The sequence below is a fragment of the Oculina patagonica genome, chromosome 1, assembly GCF_052425735.1.
Source record: "Oculina patagonica isolate OP01 chromosome 1, crgOcupat, whole genome shotgun sequence".
NCBI lineage: Eukaryota > Metazoa > Cnidaria > Anthozoa > Scleractinia > Oculinidae > Oculina > Oculina patagonica.
In genome coordinates this window covers 38,744,725-38,755,517 of record NC_135758.1, presented here as the reverse complement: position 1 = coordinate 38,755,517, position 10,793 = coordinate 38,744,725, and the positions used below count along the sequence as shown (strand labels likewise).

The 10,793-nt window shown below is 37.2% G+C and overlaps 1 long non-coding RNA gene across 1 annotated transcript; it reads right to left on the bottom strand.

Annotated features, from left to right (window-relative positions):
* Positions 1 to 2,984: 2,984 nt before the first annotated feature.
* LOC144629715 (uncharacterized) lies at positions 2,985 to 6,694 on the bottom strand. The gene is made up of 2 exons (XR_013566411.1): positions 6,500 to 6,694; positions 2,985 to 3,468 (listed from the first exon to the last, which is right to left on the bottom strand). It is a non-coding gene; the product is annotated as an uncharacterized LOC144629715 (long non-coding RNA).
* Positions 6,695 to 10,793: the final 4,099 nt, after the last annotated feature.

Genomic DNA, 10,793 nt, shown 5'->3' with positions numbered 1-10,793 from the left:
TAGCTCGCCATTTCCAACCGGCGTTTGGCAGCTTTGCACAAACAACCGTGCAAAGGCGGGAAATGACGTCATAGATATCCTCACTAGTAATACGCCACTACAGTCCCGGATGCAGTTTCGTATGTCCGGTAAAACACTCGCGGCTGTATAATAAATGGTATTAATTCACTCTGTGCCTAATAAAGAGGCTCAGAAATTATTAAACACATAATTAAAAGAGCTGAGTACCACTCATAGCTTATGGTATATAGAAGTCTTCTAGATCGACTAGCCATTTTCAGTACGCATCACCTATTAGATACTGCCTGTGTGGGACATGTCTCTATCACAAAACTGACGTAATAATTAACACTTTTTGGACGAGGTTGAACAAAATGTCGTGATTTGTCAGTGACGTGCCGATCAACTACATGTATTTGCCGAAGATGAAGGCTTAGGGAAGTTGATCAGCATGACACTGGCATGTCACGATATTTTGTATCCACTTCAATAATTGTTTTATCATTCGATCACTAAGTATGTTTTGGACAATTACCTTCAGTTCGGGAAATGAAAACCGCGCGCTTCCTGCCTGAAGTAATTCGGAAAAACATAACTTCGCCTTCGGTGCTGTTCTTTTTTTTTTCTCTTTCTTTCAAATATTAAGCAAACGGGCTCATACTCGTTACGCTCAAATAGTAGCCTATTATTAGAAGTTCCACGGGAGACAATGCGCCCAACACTTGGCGGCAGGTCCTTCACTTCATCTGCACCGGCTTTATGTAACAGTTTGTCGGCCGACCTGCGTATTATTACGACACTTGGTGTTTTTAAAAGTAAACTTAAGACATTTTTATTTAGATCAGCATTTTAATGTATCTTTTTAAATTTTTACTGTATTTTACCTTTAGGTTTTAGTTGTTTTATGTATATGTATACTTTTTATTGTTTTTAATGAAATTACTGCAAAGCGCTTTTGATCAGCACATGTAAAAAGCGCTATATAAATTATTAAATTATTATTATTATTATTATTATTATTATTATTATTATTATTATTAAATATTACCTATTATTATATGCGGTACATGCGAGCGTTCTGATTGGTTCTTTGTTGGTCGGGATTTTGCCATACGGACCGTCTTCATGAAAACGGTCCAAGTCGTATATTTTTTCGAAAGGCGGCAAATTCAAAATTTGCAACTAAACCTGCGAAAAGAAAACGCGTAAATACTTTTATTCTTCACAAAGAATCTACTTAAAATATTGATATTTTACAGAGCTGACAACATGGACGAAGAAAAAGATTATTCACCAAGCGAATTTAACTGTATTTTATCCTAAAGAGCAGGAAACCTCTGATGTAGAAACTGAAACAGGCATCACCAAACGTCAACTGAGGCCATAGACGATTTTCTAAACGACAGAAAAGTACAAACACAAAAAAGAAGACGGCTTCATATATGAACGCTCTTCTCCGCTGCATAGAAGGTAATGGTATAACAAATGAAAGAATTGAAAGCCTACTTGCTACCTGCTTTCCTTCGTCCAAATTTTTCATGCAGCAAATTTTTTATAACACACGCAGAAAAAAGATGGAGAAGAGTACGAGCCAGCAGCAATTTCCAGTTTTCAGCGCAGTATACAGCGATACCCGAGAAGAAATATCCATTCAAAACACTCAACGACAATGAGTTTGAATAACCGGTATGCAATGCATACGAAGGCGAGGACGTTCCAGTTAAGCAAGTCAGTATGTTAAAAATTCCAGACAAAGAACTGAGAATAGGCCTTTTGGGCTTTGTTTGTTTGTTGTCCCTTTTCAGACTATGTGGCATCACTCTTGAGAATCACTTCTTTCAAATTCAAACAAATGCTCTTGGTATTCAGATAGTTTTAGTTTTTTTTTTACTTGTTAAAAAAAACAAGTTCTCTGTTTTTGAAAATCATGTGGTTTGAAATGGCAATTTACACTGTCAAAGCCAAAAATGTCTATTGAGTAAAATTGTGAGTCCAAAAGATATCTAAGTAATTGAACGCCAAAATTGATATCGTTGATTAAAGTGTGATTTACAGCAAGGAGCCCACATTTGTGACCACTTTTAATTAATTCACATTCTTTCATGCAGCCGTTTTCCAATGAGAAGCTGTGACGAGCTTCTGATTGGATAAAACCTGCAAGAAAGAATATGAATACATTAAAAGTGGTCACCTTTTTGGGCTCCTCGCTCTACCGGTAAGTCGAAAGTTGAGACACTTAATAAAGGAGGGAAAATGGGTTTGTCAGGTATACTAAATAGAATTTTAAAATACAGCACGTTGTTTTCCAGTGGTGTTTTTAGTTGTGCATTCCAAGGTATGGTTAGTTTGTAACCAACGTTAATTAATAAAAGGCAAATAATAAGCTCCTTTGATCACAAATTTGGCAATTTACTTTGTACAATTCTAATATGATGTCTTTTATCATGACTTTTGACAATGAAATGCAACATATTTTGTAACTTTACTAGACAGCAAGGAAACTTCCACGAGTTTGGCATAAAAATATTGTCTTGCAATAATGTTCTAGATTGCCTCTTGTTTAGATATAGCTGACAGTTGCACTGACTGTACAATCTGTAACGTGCCCTTTGTCCAGTAGGTCCAAACACTTAATATCATTTACAGGTAAAACACAGTGCAAGGAAGTAAAAGTTTCCAGGAAGAAAAGTTGATATATCTTGATTGACTCTTGTTAAATTTAAATGGGGCTGATAGTTGTTTGCACTATCTGTACAATCTGTGATGCAAGCAAGTCCAATAAGTCCAAAATTTTGATACAGTACAAGTGGAGACTAGCAAGTAGAGTTGATACAGTGGTTTGCCAGTGATGAATTTGTATTGAGGGTCTTTCAGTAGTAAATCCAGAGATGTTTTACACCATTTTTTAACTTTGGTGTTATTGCTACATGGTTTTCGCTGTGTTTTGCTTAAAATATATCTGCCATTCATAGTGAGGATTGGGCTTTTTATTATGTACATATTGCATAGAGGCAGAATAGAGGCCAATAACCAGTTCCAATGCAATAGCTACATTCACACATTCATGGTGCTTCTTGACAAAGTGCAGATTAAACATATTGAAGCAATTAGGACAAAGCACAGCAATCAGTGGATTCTTTGAAAACTGTATCTTGGATGTTTTCTGTTTTTGTTGTTTTTATTTTTGTTCTGTAAACATAATGAAAGAAAGAATCAATAGTTGAAAAAATTAATAATTGTTTAACACATATTTGTTTAGACACCAAGACTGATTAACTTCAACAATTTAATGCAACATAAGTAGTTACTTAATTCACTTAATTTTTTCTTTTTTCTGAAACACATCTTTCTACATGTACATTATGTCTTTCTTAAATCATTTACTAGTTATCATAGCCTACAAAAATAAATGTATATACTCTTTTTTGGTTGTTAACCACACAGCTTTAAGGTCACTGAGGTGTGTCTCTAGAACACCAGTTTGGACTCTTGATTTATTTAGATTGGTATAAATATATGATCAATTGTAGTTCTGTTATCATGCACCTATCAATGTTAAGCCCGAGGGGGGGGGGGTCGGGCAAGGGGTGGGGATTTTGACATTTTCTATAAAAAAATGTCAAATTCCCCACCCCCGGGACAAAATAATTGGTCAAAATCCCCATGAAAAGGTGGTCAGATGTCCTTCAAACCTTCTATAAATGACCAAAATCCCTACCCTGGGGCCATCACGTACGATCAAAATCCCTACCCTGGGGACCTACCTCACGATCAAATTCCCGTGGTTAGCGCGACCGCCCCCCTCGGGCTTAACATTGATAGGTGCATCAGTGGTAAAGCCTGAAATAAGTTTGTTTGTATCCATATTTTACAATCATTTGTTAATATAGATTTACTGCTGCTTTATACACCACTATTAAAATCAATGTTGAGGAGAGTGAAAACGTTCTGTCGACAGAAGGGATCGCGAATGAGCTTTCTGATCTATAAATTTTAGCAAATTAAATATAACAACATCTGGCAGATATTTCACTTTTAAAAGCGTTATTTCGATTCAATAAATACTTTGACAATTATGTTATTCCAACACTACGGTATTCAATAAAGTACAAGCAAAATAAACTTTAGATAGCTCACCTCAGCTGCAGTTGTCCCAGTACGTCTTCTGCACTTCGTCTTCAGTTAAAGTGCTACTGTGATGAAATTCGTATCTTTCCTTTTGTGGCCGTTTTAACATATTAACAAGTACTCTTTATGAGAAGAAAAATGCTTTTTATTTTTTTCAAATATCTCTTTTCTTTCCAGAGATATTCAAGTTTATAGAATATGCAAATTAGCAAAATGATGACGTCATAGACTCAACCAAATTTTCTTCCAATATGAAGAAAGTGATATCTCAGCCAATTTTTATCACAAGTCTCTGATTTTTTGCAGTAGCCTTCTGGTAGTTGTGTTTCACAATTTGAAATTAACAATTTGGTTACCATGGTGACATACTAGGTTCCAGATCCCCTGGATGCTAAAAGCTTTTCTGGCAGATTCTAGCATTCCTTTTTGATATTTGCCAATGATGCTTTACATGGGTGATTTGGCAAGCATATGAATGAATTTGGTAGTCGTCTTGGCTGGGTTACATTTTTCCGAACTAAAAAAAATAAAATATTAAAAATAAATCGCAGGGGACTGGAAAAGAGTGGGTTGCCATGGTAACGTAATTTTATGCCAACTGAAAGTGTGTTTTCTGTAGAACTATTATACTGCCAAGTTCCATTGGTCTATGCAAAAAAATGACTGAGATAATTCAATTTTTGTACTTAGCATAAAATTGGGTTGAGTAGATGACGTCATCGGTCCTCTAATTTGCATATTTTGCGATTTTTTTAAGCTTGAATATCTCTGGAACTAAAATAGATATTTGAAAACGGAAAACGCCATTTTGAATCTTTCGTTAAAAACTCCATAAAACGACTAAAATATCAAGAGGTGAAAATTTGATCACAGTAGCACTTTAAAGCTCAGGTTACAATGTCGCCAGGCAGTAGTTCAAATCACAAATAGTTTAGTCCCCTTGACTTATAGGTGTGTCGATAACGTTTTTGTGTACTTTGATATCACAAAAAGTTTGTAAGTGAGCGAAAAAAATATCAACTACTAATCGAGTCAAGGCTTCTGGCTGCGAAAAATTCTCACATGCTCGACCGAACACTCCAAGATGGCGGACGCCAACAAACATGGTCTTAGTTACCAGTCCTCTTCGGTTCGAATCATCACATCTTAACACGAAGAATCCAAAATCGCTTTATACTAACATGATAACATTAGGCTCGAGACTACGTCCTCGCCTAAAAATCGAGAAGAGTACAAGCTGCAAAGTGCCAGTCAGTTTCAAAAGTACGGCGAAGGAAACAAACTGCAAGCAGCTCAAGCGATTGATGAAGACGACGGAAATGCTCTTTTTGAGGCGGGAGAATTCGGCGACTGCACTTTAAATAACCGGTATGCAATGCATACTAAGGCGAGGACGTTCCAGTTAAGCAAGTCAGTATGTTAAAAATTCCAGACAAAGAACTGAGAATAGACCTTTTGGGCTTTGTTTGTTTGTTGTCCCTTTTCAGACTACGTGGCATCACTCTTGAGAATCACTTCTTTCAAATTCAAACAAATGCTCTTGGTATTCAGATAGTTTTAGTTTTTTTTATTTGTTAAAAAAAAAACAAGTTCTCTGGGCAGCATCATGTGGTTTGAAATGGGAATTTACACTGACAAAGCCAAAAATGTCTATTGAGTAAAATTGTGAGTCCAAAAGATATCCAAGTAATTGAACTCCGAAATTGATATCGTTGATTAAAGTGTGATTTACAGCAAGGAGCCCACATTTGTGACCATTTTTAATTAATTCACATTCTTTCATGCAGCCGTTTTCCAATGAGAAGCTGTGACGAGCTTCTGATTGGATAAAACCTGCAAGAAAGAATATGAATACATTAAAAGTGGTCACCTTTTTGGGCTCGAAAGTTGAGACACTGAGTCATTTGCTATAAAGGAGGGAAAATGGGTTTGTCAGGTAAATAAAATGTTAAAATACTGCACGTTGTTTTCCAGTGGTGTTTTTAGTTGTGCATTCCAAGGTATGGTTAATTTGTAACCAACGTTAATTAATAAAAGGCAAATAATAAGTTGCTTTGATCACAAAATTGGCAATTTAATTTGTACAATTCTAATATGATGTCTTGTAACTGTACTAGACAGCAAGGAAACTTCCACGAGTTTGGCATAAAAATATTGTTTTGCAATAATGTATCTAGATTGCCTCTAGATTGCTGACAGTTGCACTGACTGTACAATCTGTAACGTACCCTTTGTCCAGTAGGTCCAAACACTTAATATCATTTACAGGTAAAACACAGTGCAAGGAAGTACAAGTTTCCAGGAAGAAAAGTTGATATAATATCTTGATTGACTCTTGTTAAATTTAAATGGGGCTGATAGTTGTTTGCACTAGCTGTACAATCTGTGATGCAAGCAAGTCCAATAAGTCACAAATTTTAATACAGTAAAAGTGGAGACTAGGAAGTAGAGTTGATACAGTGGTTTGCCAGTGATGAATTTGTATTGAGGGCCTTTCAGTAGTCAATCCAGAGATGTTTTACACCGTTTTTTAACTTTGGTGTTATTGCTACATGATTTTCGCTGTGTTTTGCTTAAAATATATCTGCCATTTATAGTGAGGATTGGGCTTTTTATTATGTACATATAATTTGCATAGAGGCAGAATAGAGGCCAATAACCAGTTCCAATGCAATAGCTACATTCACACATTCATGGTGCTTCTTGACAAAGTGCAGATTAAACATATTGAAGTAATTAGGTCAAATCACATCAATCAGTGGATTCTTTGAAAACTGTAGCTTGGATGTTTTCTGTTGTTGTTGTTTTTATTTCTGTTCTGTAAACATAATGAAAGAAAGAATCAATAGTTAAAAAAATTAAAAATTGTTTACACATATTTGTTTAGACACCAAGACTGATTAACTTCAACAATTTAATGCAACATAAGTAGTTACTTAATTCAAAAAAATTTTTCTTTTTTCTGAAACACATCTTTCTACATGTACATTATATCTTCTTAAATCATTTACTAGTTATCATAGCCTACAAAAATAAATGTATATACTTTTTTTTGGTTGTTAACCACACAGCTTTAAGGTCACTGAGGTGTGTCTCTAGAACACCAGTTTGGACTCTTGATTTATTTACATTTGTATAAATATATGATCAATTGTAGTTCTGTTTTCAGTGGCAAAGCCTGAAATAAGTTTGTTTGTATCCATATTTTACAATCATTTGTTTATATAGATTTACTGCTGCTTTGTACACCACTATTAAAATCAATGTTGAAATCTGACCTAGTAGTAAGAGTGAAAACGTTCTGTTGCCAGAAGGGATCGCGAATGAGCTTTCTGATCTATAAATTTTAGCAAATTAAATATACATTGTGTCTAGATACCCGGCAGCCGGGAAGTGTTTTCAAAATACTACATACCTGGCAGTCTGAAATTATTCTAGAATTTCCACGGAAAAACCAATCCAATCCTCCTCAAAACTATAGATCTTTGTTTAGAAATGCCAAGCGATTTCAATTATAGTTTTGGCTTTGTGTTTGAGGAAATTTTCGAGCTTGGGCATACTACAAAATCTTGATTCTTCGACACTTAGAAAAAATTCGTACTCTGACTCCGGTGTCAACTCTTATAGAATAATTTCTACAAAAACTGAAGTTGAAACCCTGCGAGAGTATTCGATATTTGCTGAGAAATGCGAAGCGATTCTAAATAATGTTTTGCTTTTGTTGTGGACGAATTCTCTTGGCTTCGGCGTAATATAAAATCCTCGACTCACGGGCACGGTTGTTCAAAAGACTAGATACCCGGCAGTCAAAAATTCATGAATAATCAATACATTCAATATCCACAAAAATGATGGTGCCCCGGAAAATTCACGGTTCCGCAACGTAACGTGTATTTTACCTACCTATAGAACCCCGAAAGTACCGGCGCTTTGAAAAAGTCCTAAAAAGGGATACCCTTATTAGTTACTAGGTCCAGTAGGACCCAGACCTAGATCAACAGAACCTCAACGCTATTAGGCACACGTTGCGAACTGATCTGAGAGTGGTCTCCTCACTGAGGGGACAAATCCACTGAATTCGAAAAAATCTACTTGAGTGACTTTATATAGAGGAACGCTTTGTATTTCTATTTAACCGAGAGCTTCGTCGCTTCCAACGCTAAGCCGTTTAGCCCACAGAAGAACTTCGTCGCTTCCATTCGTTTTGGCGCGAAAACCAACACCACGTGCCACCATTGTCACGCCACTTAAGTGTCACACCGGAAGTTACATCGGTGGCGGACTTTCGTCACCGAACGCTCAAGCGTTTTGTAGCTATTTTGTACTACTTTGCCGAGGCAATTGTTGAGGCCTTAAGTTGGAAAATCGCTTGGTATTTCTACACCGACATCTCAGCAGGTTCAAATGGAAATTTTGATGGAAAACGGGAAGCATTTTTGACTGCCGGGTATGTAGTCTTTGAAAAATCGTGCCCGTGAGTCACATAAAGTTCGTACAATTTGTGCAAAACCAAACTGACATTGTAAAAACTCGCTTGGTATTTCCGACCAAAAATTGAAATACTGAAATACTCTCGGGAGCTAGGTTTCAATGATCATTTTTGTGGATATTGAATGTATTGATTATTCATGAATTTTTGACTGCCGGGTATCTAGTCTTTTGAACAACCGTGCCCGTGAGTCGAGGATTTTATAGTACGCCGAAGCCAAGAGAATTCGTCCACAACAAAAGCAAAACATTATTTAGAATCGCTTCGCATTTCTCAGCAAATATCGAATACTCTCGCAGGGTTTCAACTTCAGTTTTTGTAGAAATTATTCTATAAGAGTTGACACCGGAGTCAGAGTACGAATTTTTTCTAAGTGTCGAAGAATCAAGATTTTGTAGTATGCCCAAGCTCGAAAATTTCCTCAAACACAAAGCCAAAACTATAATTGAAATCGCTTGGCATTTCTAAGCAAAGATCTATAGTTTTGAGGAGGATTGGATTGGTTTTTCCGTGGAAATTCTAGAATAATTTCAGACTGCCGGGTATGTAGTATTTTGAAAACACTTCCCGGCTGCCGGGTATCTAGACACAATGTTAAATATAACATGTGGCAGATATTTCACTTTTAAAATCGTTATTTCGATTCCATAAATACTTTGACAATTATGTTATTCCAACACTACGGTATTCAATAAAGTACAAGCAAATATAAACTTTGAGATAGCTCACCTCAGCTGCTGTTGTCGCAGTACGTCTTCTGCAGCACTTCTCGTCGATCTTCAGTTAAAGCTCAGGTTACAATGTCGCCAGGCAGTAGTTCAAATCGCAAATAGTTTAGTCCCTCGACTTATAGGTGTGTCGATAAGGTTTTTGTGTACTTTGATATCACAAAAAGTTTGTAAATGAGCGAAAAAAATATCAGCTACTAATCGAGTCAAGGCTTCTGGCTGCGAAAAATTCTCACATGCTCGACCGAACACTCCAAGATGGCCGACGCAAACAAATCTCAAACCATGGTCTTAGTTACCAGTCCTCTTCGGTTCGAATCATCACATCTTAACACGAAGAATCCAAAATCGCTTTATACTAACATGATAACATTAGGCTCGAGACTACGTCCTCGCCTAAAAACTGTCTGGTGGTTTTATCCCTCTACTCTGGTTGAGCCAGAGACGAAAGCCGGCCGCTGGGTTGACGTTCAACTTCAACAGCAGAATGATCACGGGCCAAGAAATCTATCTTGGTTTGGTTAGCCGAGCGGCCTCCTGGCTTTCGGTGTTACCTGTTTCAGTTTCTACATCAGAAGTTTCCCGATCTTTAGGATAATAAAATACGCTTGGACTCTTACATGTATTCTTCGTCACGTTAAAAAAATTGTTTTCAAACTCGTGGTAGCTTGTTCTTCCTGAGTTGCTCGCGTCATCATAAGCATGTTACGGAGGAAGTCCTTCGAATGCAAGTGACCGGAAGTGCTTTATAACAGAAAATAAACAAGCATGGCCCAAGTGCCATATAATAAACTACTTACTAACCTAGCTTGCTCGAGCCGTACTGGGAAATATTGGCCCTCGGTCGTTTTTGTGCCACGAGCTCGGGCCAATATTTCCCAGTACGGCCCTCGCGCTCGGTTAGTAAGAGGTTAATATTTGCCTTCTTTGTATTCCCACTGTATTGCGGATCTTGTAGACAAATGAAGCCGCCTTCCCACAACTCTGGAAAAGTAGCTGCCATTTTTTTTATAGTTTGAAACATCTCCGCATAAGCAGAATTTTATTTGCAGCAAAATCATGTCGGATGGTAATGCGCACGAGCAGACCATTACTTGTAGGTAGCTTTTTAGAGATCACGTGGTAGGCTGTCGGCAAATGCAAAGACAAGAGAAAAATAAATCAAACGATATTACTATTCTTCTGGGAAGATCGCCAGAGATTGCCCGAGTATTTCTTACATTAGATACTCGGCACGGGATCTTTGCCGAGATGTGTATTGGGTCAGCATCGACTACACAAACAAGGATAACTATTGTAAAAAATAGGTCACCAAGGGTGACATGAGTCTAATGCACCAGTCAATATAAACCCCCGCACCCCCCCGGCCGGGACATAGCGGGGCATTAGCGGGGAATTTGAAGTGATTTGACGACACTGAGAGGCACGGCTACCGGGGCTTTTGAAAG